Source organism: Jaculus jaculus, chromosome 4 (genome assembly GCF_020740685.1).
Source record: "Jaculus jaculus isolate mJacJac1 chromosome 4, mJacJac1.mat.Y.cur, whole genome shotgun sequence".
NCBI classification, from domain to species: domain Eukaryota; kingdom Metazoa; phylum Chordata; class Mammalia; order Rodentia; family Dipodidae; genus Jaculus; species Jaculus jaculus.
In genome coordinates this window covers 92233818-92253136 of record NC_059105.1, presented here as the reverse complement: position 1 = coordinate 92253136, position 19319 = coordinate 92233818, and the positions used below count along the sequence as shown (strand labels likewise).

General features: G+C 35.4%; 1 long non-coding RNA gene across 2 annotated transcripts in view; it reads left to right on the top strand.

The window, feature by feature from the left end:
• The window catches only part of LOC123460182, an 80853-nt gene that overhangs the window by 21558 nt on the left and 39976 nt on the right, over nt 1-19319 (top strand). For both annotated transcript variants that reach the window (XR_006636836.1, XR_006636835.1), the window contains exon 2: nt 9285-9381. This is a non-coding gene — a long non-coding RNA (uncharacterized LOC123460182). The remainder of the gene's footprint in view (nt 1-9284; nt 9382-19319) is intronic.

Here is a 19319-nt window from a genome sequence, read left to right as displayed (position 1 = left end):
GGGGTTATGTGGAATTTTCTGCTATGTGTATTTGCTTCTATTTTGCTATATTCCTTTAATAACTTCGTAATACTTTTCCAATATGACTGTTCTGTTTTGGTCATTCTGCTGCCTTAAATCTTGTCTCCTGAAATTTTTTTTTCTATTAATGAGAACTTATTTTGAGTTTTACTTTTGATTTTTAATAACTTTAAAGTTACTTTGGCTGAAGCATGCATTATATAAAAAGATTATAAATTATATTATTTGTTTATCAATATTGGAAGGAAGGGATTTCCACATTATACAACATTTTAATGTCTTACAGGATAAATTTGATCTTTGCATATAGAGCAGTTTATATGTTAATTGTAATATTCTATGGCAACATTTTGAAGCTGCCCTTTTAAAAAAATCTCCAAGAAGATAATGCTTAGCCTGTATCACATACTTTAAAATGATGTTCTTTAACTTTTTTCTGTAAGCTAACTCAAATATATCGTCTCATCAATTTTTGCTCAAATTTGATCAGAATTTATAAGTACTAATGAATGGATCTAACATATCTTACTAAATTTTTATTTCATATTTGTTCTTAAACAAAGATTATCTTTTAATAAAATTTTGAGTTTTAATGCAGTATTCTGCTTTAGTTTTTATAATCCCCAGTAATTTGCTTATTTCAATATGATGGAATCATTTTTTAAAGCTTTTTTGCCTCATTGTAAATATATCATGATAGCTTACATTTTTTCATTCATTATTATTGATGTTATTAAATGATGTTATTAAATGCTCCTCATTTCTTTTTCTGCCTCCAAAAGAGAGCAGTATAGACTTAGTTGGTACTTTTGAATTTATCCCCATGAAAGTGTTCTCTGCTTTGCTCATACAATTTCTAATGATTAGTAATCATAGATACATGCAGCAATGGAAATGAAACAGAAAATATATCCAAACTTCCTTAACTTGAAGAATTTTAAATTTTCCTGGTGTTGGTTAAGATTCTTCTTTGTTATCTATCTGCTGTTTAGCAGTTCTATGTCCCTTTTTAGCATAATCCTGAATGGTAAATTCAGCAGTTCTTGGTGCTTTTCTTCTCTTCCATTCCATTCTTTTGATCCTGTGTAAAGTGTTGTAGCATTGAAAAATTTGCTTTATTTTTAGCATTGTAAAAATGTAGGTGGACAATGGTCATTCACACAGTACAAAAAAGAAGATTATGATGTTTGAGTAAAGTAAATGTAGGTGATGTCAGTGATAGTAGACATGATAAAGGACGGCTATTTGTCAGGATAGTAAACACAAGATTTTAAACTGTACTCTACTGATATATGTGAGAAGGGATTAATATTAGAAATTCATAAGTGCGCTGAGTCAGGACTCAAGAGCAGTGGCAGAAACAGAAGATAAGAAGAAGTTGGTATAAACACTAACCTAGTTACAAACTTCTAGAGTGCCAACATTTGGATAGAAGGTCACTCAACAATATACTGAATATTATTTTCAAAAGTAAATTAGTCTTATAAGAATTTCTGGGACACTACCTCAGAGAAAGTTCTTAAAACTGAGATGGCTACTAAAGCTAAGATGAATAAATTATCATTGATCATATCTTTAGTTCGTGATCTGTTTTGAAATCTTTACTGATTGTGAATTTACTAATATTCATATTAATTATCTCAATCCCACATTTCTGCTTTTCTGTGGAATATATTCATTTTTTTCAACTTCAAGTTGTCAATTAGTGATAGCTTCCAAAAACGTTGTTTTTTAAGATCCGGGTGGAACTATTTAGAATTGAAATAATGAACAAGATGCCAGCTTGTTCACTGGGCCCTACCTCTTTTATCTCATTGTTGACTTAGGTTAAATTTACTGTTGACAGACTGTCCATGTGCACATTCTTACTTCTGCGTTTGGTGATACATTCTGAAAAGATTAAAGATGTTTGCGTATGATCATACCTAATGAGTGTGTGTGTGTGTGTGTGTGTGTGTGTGTGTGTGTGTGTGGAGAATAAATGCATCCAGGAATGTATAGAATGAAGGCATTATTTTGGGCCTAGTAGCACATGTTAGTAATTCTACCTCTTGAACGTTAGGGGCTGGAGAGATGGCTTAGTGTTTAAGGTCCTTGACAGCAAAGCCTAAGGACCCATGTTTGACTCTCCAGATCCCACATAAGCTAGATACACAAAGGTGAGGCAAGCATAAAGTCACACATGACCACTAGGTGGTGCAAGTATGTGGATTTCGATTGCCCTGGCCACCAATTCTGTCTCCTCTGTCTCTGTCTCACTCTCTCTTAAATAATAAGTAAACATATATTTTTTTTTAAAAAGTTAGGTACAAGCATTGTGACTTCAATGCAAACCTGGACCATATAGTGAGAAAATAAATATATATACATATATAGGTATGTGTGTGTGTGTGTTTGTGTGTGCCAGGTTCTCTTGCTTCTGCAAATAAAATTCCCATCTGGCACTACATGGATGGCTAGGGAATGGAACCAGGGCCAGACAGCTTTATGAGAAAGCACCATTAACCACTGTGCCATTTTTCCAGTCCCCTCAAATTGATTATTCCAACTGAAAAGATAATTTGTCCATATTCAATTAACATTTTAAGAAAATATTCATGAGGAAGAAAAAGGGAAAAAAAGCATAATGAAAATTATCCTTATTTTCATTAATGAAAATGTTTTATTTGTTGCCAGTATTTTGAAAAGCCTAAGGGTTATCAACTTTCTCAGAGAGAGCTTCAGATTCTTATACTTTAAATATGCTATTTTAGGAAAACCAGATTATATAAAGATGTGGACAAGATTTAGAATTACTTTTTTGTTTTTTCCCTTGGTTTTTCAAGGTAGGGTCTCACTCTCGCCCAGGCTGACCTGGAATTCACTATGTAATCTCAGGATGGCTTCTATCTCACTGTGATCCTCCTACCTCTGCCTCCCCAGTGCTGGGATTAAAGGCATGTGCCACCATGCCCAGTCAAGATTTAGAATTACTTTTGAATCTTTAAAAAAAAAAATTTAATATTTTTTGTTCCTTTTTTATTTATTTATTTGAGAGTGACAGACACGGAGAAAGACAGATAGAGGGAGAGAGAAAAGATGGGCACGCCAGGGCTTCCAGCCTCTGCAAACGAACTCCAGACGCGTGCGCCCCCTTGTGCATCTGGCTAACGTGGGACCTGGGGAACCGAGTCTCGAACTGGGGTCCTTAGGCTTCGCAGGCAATCGCTTAACCGCTAAGCCATTTTTCCAGCCCTTAAAAAAAAAATTTAAGGTAGGGTTTTACGTTAGCCCAGGCTAACCTGGAATTTACTATGTATTCTCAGGGTAGCCTCAAACTCATGGCAATCCTCCTACCTCTGCCTCCCAAGTGCTGGGATTAAAGGTGTGTACCACCATGCCCAGCTACTTGTGAATTTTTCAAAGTGTTAAAGGCACATCTAATAAGGGACTCTTACATTCTTTGTACCAAAAAAAATTGAAAGAGTTGCATCTAAACAAGTAAATAATGGAAGTTTCATTAAAAAGTGACTTGGGGGCTAAAGAGATGATTTAGCAGTAAATGCACTTGCCTGTGAAGCCTAAGGACTCATGTTCAACTGCCCAGTTCCCATGTAAGTCAAATGCATCATGTGACACAAGTCCACAAGATCGCACTTGCACACAAAATGGCACATGCATCTGGAGTTCAATCCAGTGGCTGGGGTCCCTGGCTCACCAACTCTCTCGCTCTCTCTCTCGCTCTCTCGCTCTCCCTCTCTGATTAAGAAAAATTTAAAAAGTAACTTGGAATAAATTAGACTATTGCTACTAATTAGTGGCTTGAATGTGTTCAAACTAAATTATTAACACAGTTGAGAAAATAAGTCTTACAGGAACTGCAACATTAACGTTCTAGTTTTGCTAAAGAAATCTTAAGTCATTAATAAAAACAAGCATTGAAACTGGAAAGATAGCTAATTCAGTAAACTACTTGCCACAAAAACATGAGGTCCTGAATTCCATCCCCAGTATCCACATAAAAAGATGAGCATAGTACTATACCCCTATAATCCCTTCATAGGGGAGGCTGAGACAGAAATAACTTTGGAGCATGCTGGTTAGCCAGTCTAGCTGAACAGTGACATCCAGGTTCCATGAGAGACTATTTCAAAAACTAAGGGCACAATTGGATGACCCCCTGCACATGTGCACATAAACATGTATATCACACACAGGAATCAATAGATAGATGGCTGGTAGATTATATGATTGGAAGATCAACAGATAATAAAAGAAAGAATAATCCACAGAATATTTTTAATTCTTTGTATATTTGATTTCTCTTTAAGTAAAAGACTGACCTTTTATTTTATAATTTCTTGCTGTGATCTATTTTTATTCAATCACAGATAGTGAATTGGAATATTTTTGAAATTACTTATCAGATCAAAATAATAGAATGACAGTTTTGCAAGTTTTTTTAGTTATTTAATGCCATGAAAACAATCGCCTATAAAATTTTCTGACACAAAGTCCTCTAGATTGGGAAAGTTAAAATGCATGATTTTTCCCTAAAATTGCTATATTTTAAGATTTATAAATCTGGTAATATTTAAGCAGGCAGACTTTTCAGAAGAGAAGAGAAATATGCTAAAACCACAAATTTAGAGTTTCTTATTGAGCCATGCTTACGAATGGGACTAGACATAAAGAACATAGCATTTAAGAAGCAAGACTGAGGTTTTTAAGATAAATCATTAGTATCACGGCAGCTTCATTATTTGAATTGCTCAGGAATAATAGAGCTTAAAAAATTAAATGGACACTTTGAAATCATCTTTTTTATAAAAAGAAAATTTGGAAGTAGTATGTTGTGGCATTCTCTTTGCATATTGGAAATATGAAAAGCCTTGCTGAAGGAGGAAGGAAATGAAACAGAATTTAAATGTTTTATTTTTATTTATTCATTTGAGAGAGAGGTAAAGACATGCAGATAGAGAGGGAATGGGCACATCAGGGCCTCTAGCCACTGTAAAAAAATCCAGATGCATGCGCCACCATGAGCATCTTATTTATATGGGTACTGGGGAATCAAACCTGGGTCTGTAGGCTTTGTAGGCAACAGCCTTAATCACTAAGCCAATTTTCGAGCCCTAAAACAGAATTTGATACATAAATTTAATGATGAGGCTGCCAGAGGTATTGAATATTTTAAATTATTGAATGAGGCTTTCAGCATATACCATAGCTGTTGACTACTTGAGTTTGAAACTCAGCTTTGTCCATTCTTAGTGTGGAAATGGGCAAGCTGTTTGACCACTGTTTTCCAATTTCCTTAACTATAAAATACAGAGTATAGTAACACTTCTTAAGATTGTTGTGAAGAAATACTTAGAATATAGAGCTCAATAAATGTTATCTAGTGTTGACTATATATTACATGTGTGCATATTGCATACGGGGGCCAGAGGACATCTGAGTGTCATCCTGAACAATGCAGACACTCCTCTGAAACAGATTCTGTAATTAACCTGAAGTTCACCAATTAAGGTAGATTAGCTAGCCAGTGAGCTGCAGTGTTGCATTTGTGTCAACCTCCTACTGCTGGGATTATAGGTGCTCCACCATGCTTGGTACTTTTATGAAGATAGCGCTTAAGTCCTCATGCTTACAAGGCAATTGTTTTACCTACTGAGCTAGCTCCCCAGATTCCATCTTAGTAATATATATGACAAACACTGGCAGAATTTAAGAAGGTTATTCACCAATTCATTTTTAACTAATTAAAGAGTAATACTGAATTCTTTTTGATGTAGAGTATTGTGTGTGGTTTACAGAACTATTAGTTTTTATTAAAATTGCAGGAAAAATCAGCTTTAATTATAAATAGTACATGGAGCTTAACTTACAGAAACCTCGAGGTAATTAGAAGTGCATTCATGTAAAAGAAAAATTTAACAGTACTTCCAACTATGTAAGTAAGGTAACAGCTCAAATGTAGTTGTAATTTCAGATGTAGTAGTTGTGAGAGTCACTGTCACTCAATTGAATTAGCAAAGTCTCATCCTTCTGTGTACTAGAACTTACTTTTCAGAAGGATACTTAAAGGGTATGCATTATTAATGTTATTTTTACTGCAGGAAATTTTAGATCCCTTTATTAAAATTTTCAAAACTAAAATACTATGTTACTTTGAGTAGGGTGTGTGTGTGTTTTCTAACAGATATTATTACAGACATTTTGTGGAAAGTTAGGGCTAGTATTTTGTGCTGAGATTATGCTGTACAACTTCTTTCCATACCCTGACCCTACTTAGCTAATATAAATAAAACTTATCATCAGGCATGATGACTCACATCCATAATCACAGCACATGGTAGGCTGACATAGGAGGATTGCTGTGAGTTCAAAGCCAGCCTGTGTGAAAGTAAAACCCTGCCTCAAGAAATTAATTCAGAGACATTTAATCCATATGTTTTGTTATAAATGATGTATTAAGTAAAACTTTTAGTATAGCATACAGTTTGCTCTTTTGCCATAAGTATTTTATTGATTATCTAACTGCATAGTTTATTCTGGAGAACTAAACTTACAAAATACATAACCCATAAACATTATTTTAGTTTATTTGTATTGATTCATTTTTGGAATCTTGTTTACTCTATGTTGAAAAATTAATCCAAAACCAATACATCTATAAGCTACTAAGATTATTTTTAGACTAGAACACAAAACCTAATCCAGGCATGGTTGCTCACTACTGTAGCGTATGGGAGAGTGAGTTAGGAGGACTTCTATGAGTTTCAGGCCAGTCTGAACTACAATTATACCTTGTTCAAAAAAAAAAAAAAAAACATACAAAAAGAACTTAAAAGGTATTTTTATAACTTAAAAGGTTTGTAAGAATGTTCATAAATGCTTATATGACTATTTCATTTTTTTGATTAGGGTCTCACACTAGCCCAGGCTATCCTGGAACTCATTCTGTAGTCCCAGGCTGGCCTCAAATTCACGGTGATCCTCCTACTGCCTCCGAATTCTTGGATTAAAGGCATGCACCATCATATCTGGCTAGAATACTATTTTGTTGAAAAGAGGACCTGCTTTATAACCACCAAGGATGTCTATATTAAAAAATGAAATCTAGGGCTGGAGAGATGGCTTAGCGGTTAAGCGCTTGCCTGTGAAGCCTAAGGACCCCGGTTCGAGGCTCGGTTCCCCAGGTCCCACGTTAGCCAGATGCACAAGGGGGCGCACGTGTCTGGAGTTCGTTTGCAGAGGCTGGAAGCCCTGGCGCGCCCATTCTCTCTCTCTCTCCCTCTATCTGTCTTTCTCTCTGTGTCTGTCGCTCTCAAATAAATAAATAAATAATTTTTAAAAAAATGAAATCTAGGTGGGCTATGGTGGCATACATCTTTAATCTCATCATTTAGCAAACTGAAGTAAAAGAATTGCCATGCGTTTGAGGCCAGCCTGGACTGCAGAATAAGCTCCAGGATACAGAATAAGCTCCAGGAAAGCCTGGACTATAGTGAAACCCTGCCACCTGAGCGTAGTTCTTTTCAGTCAGAATCTGGTCATGACTTTTGAGGTTATACATTTTAATGTATCACATGAAGTTCTTATCTGCATTATATTTTTGAGGTTCCCTGCAACTATGTTTACTATTTACATCATGTTTGAATCCATGTAATCTAAGATATTATATGCTTGTGAAAATGCCTGTTTATGTCATAAAATCTTTGAAGTCATATTATATATTTAGAAGCCAGACTAACATCTATCTTGGTTTTTTTTAATATACATCTGTAAATGAAATGGCATTTGGAGGGGAAGGTAGTATCTTCAATGACTTATGTGGGAGATTATTATTTTTCCACTGGAAAAAAGAGGTATTCTTCCTCAAAGCACTTTTAAAATATTTGTTCTCTGGCCCTTCTTCCTAATAATTAAATCAAAATATCTGTGGAACACCAGAGTCTTGTAATATAGTTTAAGAGTTCCTAAGGGCTAGAGAGATGGCTTACTAGTTACTGTGCTTGCTTGCAAAGCCTAAGGTCCCAGGTTCAATTCTCCAGGTTCCATGTAAGCCAGATGCACAAGGTGGTACATTCATCTGGAGTTTACTTGCAGTGGCTAGAGGCCCTGGCGTGCCCATTCTCCCTCTCTCTCTCTCTCTCTCTCTCTCTCTCTCTCTCTCTCTCTCTCTTTCTCTCTCTCTCTCTCTCTCTCCCTCTCTTTGCCTCTAATTAATAAATGAGAAACAATTTTTTTTAAAAAAAAGAGTTTCTAACATGTTTTAATGCACAGCCATATAGAAACTGGGATCTGCAGTAATGATTAAAAGAAATAAGGATATTGCTAAACTAAAAATTATGTGTGTGTGGTTTAACAATCTCTAGTACTCAAAACCATGTGTTAAAAAGCTGACTCAGAGCCTTAGAATCGTGTTTCTTTGGCTGCATGATCAAAATCAAGATATGAAAAAAAAAAAATTCTCCAGATAACCCTATTTTTCTGTTTTTGAACCTTTTCTTTTAAAAAAAATTTTCTGCCAAACATTATCCTAAAATGGGTAACGTATGGGTTAGTAAGTTTAAATGAAAGAGAGAAATCAAATTTTGGCTCTTTCATGAGAACAGGATTTTGAACTTGTTAATTTTTTAGATTTCGGCTGTAATGTCAACTCATATGTAGTCCAAAATATATTTTGTAATAATGATAAAGAAAGAAACTATGTCTTAGATGAGGATATGTTTTGTATAGGACATGAGACTCATAGAAACTAGATAGCCAGTAATTAGTACTATAGAAAGTACTTGGCCTTATGACATGAACCAAACCAAGTAATACACAAAATATCTTGATCCTGCTAAAGGGGAATGTCAGTGTCATTGTTTTGAAAAAATATATACATATATTATATGTATACATATATATATACATATATACATATATGTACATATAATACATATCTACATATATGTACATATAATATATAATGTACATATATATTATATGTATGTATATATTATATACATATATATATAATCCTATAATGTCTACTTCCTACTGCCCAAGAAAAAGTAATTTTTGCGGGGGGCGTTTTTTGAGGTAAGGTCACTGTAGCCCAGGCTAACCTGAAATTCACTATGTAGTCTCAGGGTGGCCTCAAACTCAACATGATCCTCCTGCCTCTGCCTCCTAAATGCTGGGATTAAAGGCATGCGCCATGCCACTATGCTCAGCAAGAAACTTCGTTAATAAGAAAATCTCAAAATCATTTTTTTTTTCTCTTTTAGATGTACTTTGGAGATGTTTATTTCTACATGTGTGACATAGATATTGAAGGCTATAACATGGTTTACAAACAAGAACTTTAGACATTAGACACACAAGGTAAGTAAAACCTGTAGCATCATGAATAATTTAAGTGGTTACCTGAATTTACTTGCTAAATTCACTCATCTTTATTAATAGCTCTGTGTAAATGACTTCCCAACAACATTCACTCATACTCACATATAAGTTCTTATACTCCCTATGAAGGCTGACCTGGAATGCACTATGTAGTCTCAGGCTAACCTTGAACTCACAGCGATCCTCCTACCTCTACCTCCCAAGTGCTGAGATTAAAGGCTACCTTGCCCAACAGAAGCTTTTTATTTCTATGCAGTCATGTTTGTCAGTTCTTACATTGTGTTTGAGCCATTGAAGCCCTTTTCAGAAAGTTGTTGGCTATGTTGACAGATTGATGTACTTTATGTTTACCTAAAGCATTTTCACTTTCTGATCTTTGATCCATTTTGAATTAATTTTTGAATAAGGTGAGAAGTAGAGATCTTGTTTCCTTTTTCTGTGTGTGGGAATTTTCACAGCATGATTTGAGTGGGCTTTTCTCCAGTATATATTTTTGACACCTTTGTCGAAGTTAAATGGCTATAGCTGTTTGTGTTTGTCTGGGTCCTGTATTCTGTTCCTTTGGTTTACATGTCAATTTTTGTGCCAGTATCATGCTGCTTTTGTTACTCCTGCTCTGAAATATAACTGGAAATCAGGTGTAGTGATACCTTTAGCATTGCTCTTTTTACCTGGGGTTTTGTTATTCAGGGATTTTTGTGTATTCATGTGATTTTTAGGATTGTCTTTTTCTATTTCTTGAAGAATGTCATTGCAATTGTATTTTATATATTTGAGAGATAGAGAGAGAATTAGGCATGTCAGGGCCTTCAGTCACTGTCAATGAACTCCAGATGCATGTGCCATCTTGTGCATCTGGCTTACATGGGTCCTGAGGAATTGAACCTGGATCCTTTGGCTTCACAGGAAAATGCCTTAACCACTAAGCAATCTCTCCAGCCCATCATTGCAATTTTTTAAGTGGGAGAGGATACCATGAATCTATAGATCATCTTGGCAATAGCCATTTTCATGGTATTGATTCTGCATACAAACATAGGAGGTTTTTCTATCGTGTCTTAATTTTCTTTCTAAGTATTCTAAAGTTTACATGATAGAGGTTTTTGAGCTAATTGGCTATATAATTAAGGTTTCCTTGTTATTGTTAGCTTTCTTGATTTTGTTTTTTGAAACTATTGTGCATGGGATTTTTTTCCCCCAGATTTCTGTTTTACTATTTGTTTATACTCTTTGCCCATTTTTTCATTTTGATTCCTGTCCCTTGATTAATGTGTTCTGTGTATGTGCTAGATATTAATTTCCTGCCACTTCTAGGTATGGAAAAGTATTTATTTATATTGTTTCAGTTTATAATATAAACAATGTAAGCAACAGAATTTTAAGTATTTATTTAATTAAATACTGCTGACATATAGAAATACTTATCCTAATATTGCTGAATTCCTTTATTCTTTAAATAGATTGCATTTTTTTTTCCTATGGAGATGGTCATACCATTTTCTAGTAATGACAGTTTTCTTTCTACCCTCCCCATAATTGCACATGTACTTCTTTCTTCTCTCCTATGCCTTTGACTGGTTGAACTATGTTCAAGAGTAACATGGAAAGAGGATCATTCTCATCTCATGTCTTATCTTAAAAGCAATACATTTGAAATTTCTCAATCTCTCCATCCTGGGTTCTTCTATTTATAACTTGCTAAGCAGTTTTATCATAGTGGAGCATTTTACCTCATCAAATGGTTTTTATGATCCATATATTAAGATAATCATAATATTTTATTTTTCCTTTTCTTAAATTAAGAATAGACTTTGTATGGACACATCATATGTTGGTACCATCATTTTCCTCCTTCTTGCCCCAATCCACTGAGGGGCCACCTCAGTGGGATTGCTTGTATTCACAGTGAGATTGGGGGTTATGCATTTTTTTCTTCATCTTTTTTCTTTCTTTCCTTCTCTTTTTTTCCTTTATTGAGATAAGGCTTTGCTCTAGCTGAGGCTGACCTGGAATTCACTGTGTAATCTCAGGCTGATTTTGAACTCAGAGTGATCCTAGTACCTCTGCTTCCTGAGTGCTGGAATTAAAGACATATACAACCATACGTGGCACATGGCATTTATTATGTAGCATTAATTTTGTGAATTATATAGTCTTTCATATTAAACTGTCCATGTATTCTTAGATTACATTATGATATATAACTTAATTAGGGTATATATTTTTATTAGCAGTAACCAGTACTATTATGTTTAATCAGCAAATCTTTTATTAAGGATTTTGAAATGAACATTTTAAAATGGAATATACTATGATATGTTTCACTTTTTTGCCTGGTTTTACAATTAAGTTTTTCTAGCCCTGTAAAATGAGAAGGGCAGCTTTACTTATTTGTCTAGCTTCTGAAATTATTTTATAAGCTGTGCATGGTGGATCTCTCTTCTAACTCCAGCACTCTTAGGGCTAGAGCAGGACAATCAACAACATTTCAAGAAAAGCCTGGTTTACATTGTAAAACTCTCTCTCAAAAAAAGAAGAAGAAGGGGGGGGAGGAGGAGGAAATTACTGTTTACTTAATGTGTTAAAACTCACATATATGAGATTCTGTTTCTGGGTATTTGAGTGAGTATGTGTCTTTGACTTCTGTGTACTTCTTATTTTTCTATTAAGTTCCATTTCATCTTTTCCCCATTCCCCTGGATCTGGGTCATATACTTAGATGGTAGAGAACCCTAGGTAATCTCATACCTGGATGAGCTATGAAATGGCCAACACATCAGTCCTTTGCTGGAAATTTATTGTCATAACCCTGACTGAGGCTCTTTGATCAGCTAATCTGCCCTCATTTAAACTCTCACTGTCACATACCAAAATTAATCCAGTACGTTACCAGCTTTCTGCATTTGTATTACAAAAACCAGGCTGCTAATGCCCTGAAATGACTTTCATACAGCTCTAAAGTCACTGTTGCATTCAGGTTCTCATTGCTGACAGAAATCACCCAATTAAGAGCAATTTGTGGGAATAAAGGTTTATTTTGGCTTACAGACTCAAGAGGAAACTCCATGATGGCAGAGGAAAATTATGGCATGAACAGGGGGTGGACATCATCCCCTGGTGAACATAAGGTGGACAATAGTAACAGGACAGTATGCCAAACACTGGCAAAGGAAACTGGCTATGACACTCATAAGCCCACCCCCAGTAATTCATTGCCCCTTGGAGGTTTTAATTCCCAAAACTCATCAGCTGGGAACCTAGCATTCAGAACACCTAAGTTTATGGGGGACATCTGAATCAAACCACCACAGTCACCATACTACCTATTACATGGAAAAAAGGCTTTGGTTAAAAAAAAAAAAAGAGGCACCATGTGTAGGAAAACGTTAAGAGTTATCTGGTCTAATGTCCTTTTGCAAATTAGTTGTCTCTGGAAGATTTTCACTTTTTTCCAGATTTTGAAACTTATAACTTAGTATACCCTATGAGAAGAAAAATTGTGGGTACTTCCACTTACTAATAGAAGAGTAGGGATCCTAAGCAGCCAATTCATGGATATACAAATAGCAAAAATGTAATACCAGATAAAAATTATATTTAATTTTTCTATATTTGAATATTTTCATCACATTATATATTGCATGGTTCCCATAATGTATTTTATCATTTATTTTTAATATTTTCTTATTAACCAAGCAAAATCTTAATATTTATATGTTTCCCCCAAAAGGTGCTTACACATCCTAACATTTTATTGTCCTCTTCCTATTGTCCCACCTCATCATGTTCTCTACTATTCTCATGTTGTCTCTTTTCCTCCCCATTAGCTATTGTAAAATTCAACAGCTAACTCTGCCAAGATGCTGTCTCAGCATTTCTTCATGTATTTTAAGCACCTTTAGTGTTTGTTTTTAAATTGAGTATTTCATTAAAATAAAACTTACTTTCTTGAAAATATATATTGGTGTGTTTCCACTTTGAATGGCTGGATAGCTGTATATAAAATTCTAGATTTCAATTTCTTCCTTTAGTACTAAACATCTGTGAAGTTTTGTTCCATTGTTTTTATTTGTTTGCTTGTTTTCAAAGTAGGGTTTCACTTTAGCACAGGCTAATTTGGCATTCACTACAAACTCATGGCAATTGTCCTACCTCTGCCTCCAGCATGTTGGGATAAAGGTGTATGCCACTAGCCCAGGGAGGTTTTCTTCCATTTATTTCCATGAGATCATTATATCTTCAACTACATCTCATCTTGCTGGGCCCACTGGCAGGTAGAGCTGTAGGAGAGCCAGTCTCTTCCTGGGGCTGAGCAGGATGGTGAGTGTTGGGGACTCAGAACCTCTCCTAGTCACCGGAGAAAAACCACACTGAGTCAGGAGACTTGTCAAAGCAGGATCGCATTTTATTGTTACAGGCGGTTGCCTATATAATGTTGAGAACAAAGGTGGGGATCTCAGGAAAAGATGAGGTGTAAGGGCCAATAGCATATGGCGACTTTTGAAATGATTGATTGGTTCTAAGTGCCAGCCGGAACTCTAACTTTTTTGCAGAAGTAGCAAGCCAGAGGCAATTTGTCGCCATGCTGAGTCATAGCTGGCCAGAGACAGGTCGCCAAACTTTAGCTAGGCTCAGGAAGTTCCACTAGGCCTCACCTCTGGGCCTCTCAAGGCCCAACATTATGTAATAGTTTTTTTCATATCTCTGCATCTTCGTTTATTGATTAAGCTGTTAGCCGTGTCTATCCTTAGCCTTTATTTTATTTTATTTTTTAAATTTAATTTATTAGTTTTCTTTTCAGCAAATACAGGCAGTTTGGTACCATTGTTTAGGCTCATCCATGATCTACCCCCTCCCAATGGACCCTCCTTGTTGATGTAAATGGATCGTGCATTGTGGAGTTAGCCCACAGTTATTGGTACGATAAATGTCTCTGCATAACATGACCCAACATGTGACTCTGACATTCTTTCCACCCCCTATTCTGCAAAATTTCCCTGAGCCATGTTGGGTTCATTTTTGGTCTGCTTCAGTGCTGAGGTGTTGGGGGCCTCTGAGGCTCTGGCTCTCCGATTTGGTAGGAGTTGATTTTTCTCCGTGTTGGTTTCCTTCCCCATTGTGCTGGTATCTGGTTCATCAGGAGAACAGCACCCTTCCTTAGCCTTTATTTTATCTTTTCAATTTCCTTGTCCTTTCTTTAGTCTTGAAGACTTTCTCAAATTACTCTGCAAATTCACTAATTGCCTTCTCAGTATAGTTCAACTTAACCAGTCAGTATACTTCAAATATACCTTTCACAACTAAAACTTCCACTTGCCTCTTTGTTCTCTCAGTGCTTTGTAGTGCTGGTTATGGAACACAGGACCTTATGTACATGAATGAGACTGTGTTTTACAATATTCCAGAGGAAGCTCCAAATTTTGTGTATATGTATATGTCTAGAGAGGAGGTGCACATGTGCCTTCGAGCATGCTTGGAGGTTAAGGGATAGCATCAGCTTTTTGGTTTTCTCTTTCCCTTTGTTTGAGACAAGGTCTCCTATTTTGGTGAGGAGGCCAGACCAACTTGCCAAAAGCTTAGGTATTTTGACTCGGTTTCCCATTACATAATTGTGTTAGTATTACAAATATATAAGGCATGTACCACTCTTCAGCCTACTTTACATGTACTGGAGTATGAACTCTGGTCACAGACTTACAGATCAAGCATCTATAAACCACTGAACAATCACCCTGGCCCTCTATGCTATAACACGTTTAAAACTCAGAGAACTCAAAGCAAGTGTAGTTTTTTTCATCATAAATTAACTCTACTATTTATGCTTTTGAAGTACAGTACTATTAGATATGACCACTAGGTTTTGATTTTGTCATTATCATTTTCCTTTTTGTCTTTTGATATCATTTTATATACAATTTTATAAATATTTACATGATAACTTATTCTTCTTTGTAATAGCAAAATTGCCTTACAACTACCTAGATTAAACTGCCATATGCTTATTCTTTAATGAAAGCACCCTGCTACACTAAGTACAGGAGTCACAGTATGGCATGATGCCTTTCTTCTATAAAACTAGTCTGACAGAGGATTGCCATGGTTCTGCATATAGAGTCAGTATATGAATATATTTATATGTGTATGCATGTTATTTTATGTATATGTATGTGTATGCAGATGCATGTATATGGACACATAGATTTATTTCAACAAGCTGTCTTAAGCCACTGTCAGTCTAGCAAATGCAAATTTTATAGGACATTACTGCATACTGAAAACCTGTATGTAGTGGCTAATTGCCATTCTGAAGTGACTTTTTGTGTGTGTGCTTATGTGCACGTGGTGTGCATGTGTATGCATATTCATATGTGTGTTTGAACATGTGTGCGTTCATGCACTTGAGTGCACATGCACATAAAGGCCAGAGGTAGACATCATGTATCTCACTCAACCTAGAGCTCATCAGTTCCATTACAGCCCCAGAGATACCCTGCCTCTGCCTACTAACACTGAGATTGATTATAGTTGTGTTCTATGACACTTAGCATTTTAAAAGGTCATAGAAGATCAAACTCCAGTTTTCTTGCTTGCTCAGCATGCAATTTACCCCAGACTACCAGATTTTCATCTTTAAGGAAATCTTACCTTTGTTCTGTAAGGTTTTTCAATTCACTGGATGAGGTTCACTCCATCTATAAGATAATCTTATGCACTTAAATCCACTAGTCATAGCTGTTAATATCACCTGTAAGAAGCATTCACAGCAGAAAAGGAGCTGCCCTCTGAATCATTTTCACACTATTTCAGGAGGAACTGCTTCTGAGCTAGGTGAATATGGGACAAATCAACTCCTTCCTACATTCTACTGAAAGTCAGCCCTCAATACCAGGATTTTATACAAGAAAACAAAATGATGGGGGAAAAACTATTTTAATAGAAAAAATGAGAGAAAATAATTAATGCAACAACTAGGTTAGGTTTAACTGGATAACTGGGCCCTATAATCTGACAGGCTTCTAAAAATGTGTTTATTTATTTGAGAGAGAAAGAGAAGAAAAAGCAGATAGGGAAAATGGGCATAACAAGGTCTCCAGCCACTGCAAATTAACTCCACGTGCATGTTCCATCTTGTATATCTGGCTTAGGTAGGTACTGGGTAATTTACCTGGGTACTTAGGCTTCACAGGCAAGGATCTTAACTACTAAGCCATTTCTCCAGCCCCGTAACAGACTTTTGATAGTAAATATAATCATAGTACATCTCAGCACTTCAGACTTATTTCACACTTATAGATAAAAAAACAATAAGATAAAAAAATAAAATAAATGGAAAAATGTACTAAATGGTGAAACTGTCCAATTTAGATTCCATGAAGGTCATTATTCTCATATGTATTTCTTGTGAATTCCTTTTCTACACAAAATGCTGTCATATGTATGTACAAATTATACTGAGTTAAAGTGATTTGCTTTTAAAACAAACCATATATTATCATCTAAATGAGTGCTAAATTCTTCAGAATGATCATTTTACAAGCTTCATGCTTACTTTATGTTACTAAAATTCTTTAAAATATTGAACATCCTTTTTTAAAATATCACTTCTGAGTTGGTATATTTTTTACTATTTTAATATTTCCTTTAACTTCTTTCAATATTTGCTCAGGTGTCACCTTCTAAATAAATCTTGCTCTGACAAAAAAGGCAAAATTTTGCTATATTCCTAGACTAGCCTTAAACTCTTTGGCTTATGGTTTTTCTCCTTCAGCCCCACAAATAGCTGAAACTATAGGGTTATATCACCACACCAAGCTGTTGGTACTCTGCTTTAAATAATATCCCTTTCCTTACTTTCCCACTTTTCCCCATAACATTTACATTTCCCATTACATTGCATTTCATTGTGTAATCTGCATATTTATTGCCTGCCCACACTACAAGCTAACTAATACTGAGGCAGGATATTTTTTCAGTGTAGAACTTCCCTAAAGAGTTCACAGATATAAAAATCTTACTTTTCTGGCAGTAGAGATGGTTTAGTAGTTAAGGCAACTGCCTGTGAAGCCTAAGGGTTCACCCATGTTCAACTCTCGAGATCCCATATAAGCCAGAAGCACAAAGTGGTACATGCATAAGGACTTCATTTGTAGTAGCTAGAGGCCCTGGTATGTACCCATTCCCTCTCCTTCACTTTTTCTCCCTCTTCCCTCCCTCCCTCCTTCCCTCCCTCCCTCCTTCCCTCCCTCCCATCTCTTTGCATGCAAACAAATAGTCAACCCCTATGGAACTTACTATCTTATCTTATTGGGAAAGACAAAATAGTAAATAATTAAACAGTTGTATAATTTTAAAACTATATACTCCAGGAAGGAAAGCATAGTAAGTAAATAGAGGGGGATGGAGGGTGAGAGTTCTGTTTTAGATAAGGTAGCCAAAGAAAACTTTCCTGAGGAAATGTTTATGCAAGAGTCTCTTGAACAACAAAATGAAGAGCCATGTTTGGTAGATGGAACATACAGAAAAATAAAGTAGCTGGTCATCAAAAACTAGTATTTATGCTGGGCATGGTGGTGCATGCCTTTAATCCCAGCACTCGGGAGGTAGAGGTAGGAGGATTGCCATGAGTTTGAGGCTACCCTGAGACTACAGAGTGATTTCCAGGTCAGCCTGAGCTAGAGTGAGACCCTAGCTTGAAAAAGCAAAAAACAAACAAACAAACAAAAAGCTAGTATTTAAGACAGAGGAAAACCAAAAGTGCTGGTTTGGAATAAGTAACACAAAACATGGTTTGAAATGAGGCAGCAAAGGTCAGATACAGAAGTGTCTTATGGATCATATTTCAATTTTAAATTTAATTTTATCTGTGATGGGAAGCCATGTACAGAACTGATACAAAGTTTTAAAATATCTTTGGAATGCATATTTGATTTTTAAAGTTAATAAACTGAATAACTTGATAGAAAGCAAATCTTCAAGGCTGAAGAGATGGCGCAGTGCTTAAGGCACTTGCCAGCAAAGCCTAATGACCTGGGTTCTATCCCCCAGTATCCACATAAAGCCAGATGCACAAATGGCGCATGTATCTGGAGTTCATTTGCAATGACTGGAGGTTCTGGCATACCTATTCTCTCTCTCTCTCTCTCTCTCTCTCTCTCTCTCTCTCTCTCTGTAAATCTGTGTCTCTCTACAAGTGAATAAAAATATTTTTATAAAAAGCTAATCTAGAAAAAAAATAAATTAATTTTTAAAAAAGCTAATCTTAAAAATCTATAAGATAAAACAAGATAAAAATTTTGCTAGAATAAATTTTAAGTAAGTGTAAAAATTCATGAAGAAAATTAAAAGGTATTGGAAAATATAGGAATTAATATTTGGTAGATATGACATAGAATATGTTCATTCTCACCTTTGTAAAAATATTTTATATTTTCTGTGCATGGTACATTGTAACATGAATTTTTTCAAATGGGCTCATATTACATTGAATATATTCTCTCCCATTTTTTCTTCTTTTGAACCCCTCTATTAATTGCCTTTGTTCCTATAGACAATTTCACCTCTGCTTTCATTTCATATTTACATACACGACTACATAACCCATACTAGCTGGACTTGTTTTCATTTCCATAAGCAGTGTATAAGCACTCCTTTTTATCCACATACTTTCCAACATTTGTAATTTTTCTTAATGATTGCCATATTGACTGTGATGAAATGGTATTTCAGTATAATTTTAATTTGCAATTTTATGATAGTGAGATGGTAACTTTTTTCATATGTTTGTTCTTTATTTATATACCGTATTTTTATAGCTTCCTATGCAGTTCATTATTCTATTTATTGATTGTGTTGTTAAATTATTTTAGTTCTTGGTATATTCTGGATATTCTTTGTCACATGTATAGCTAGCAACGATT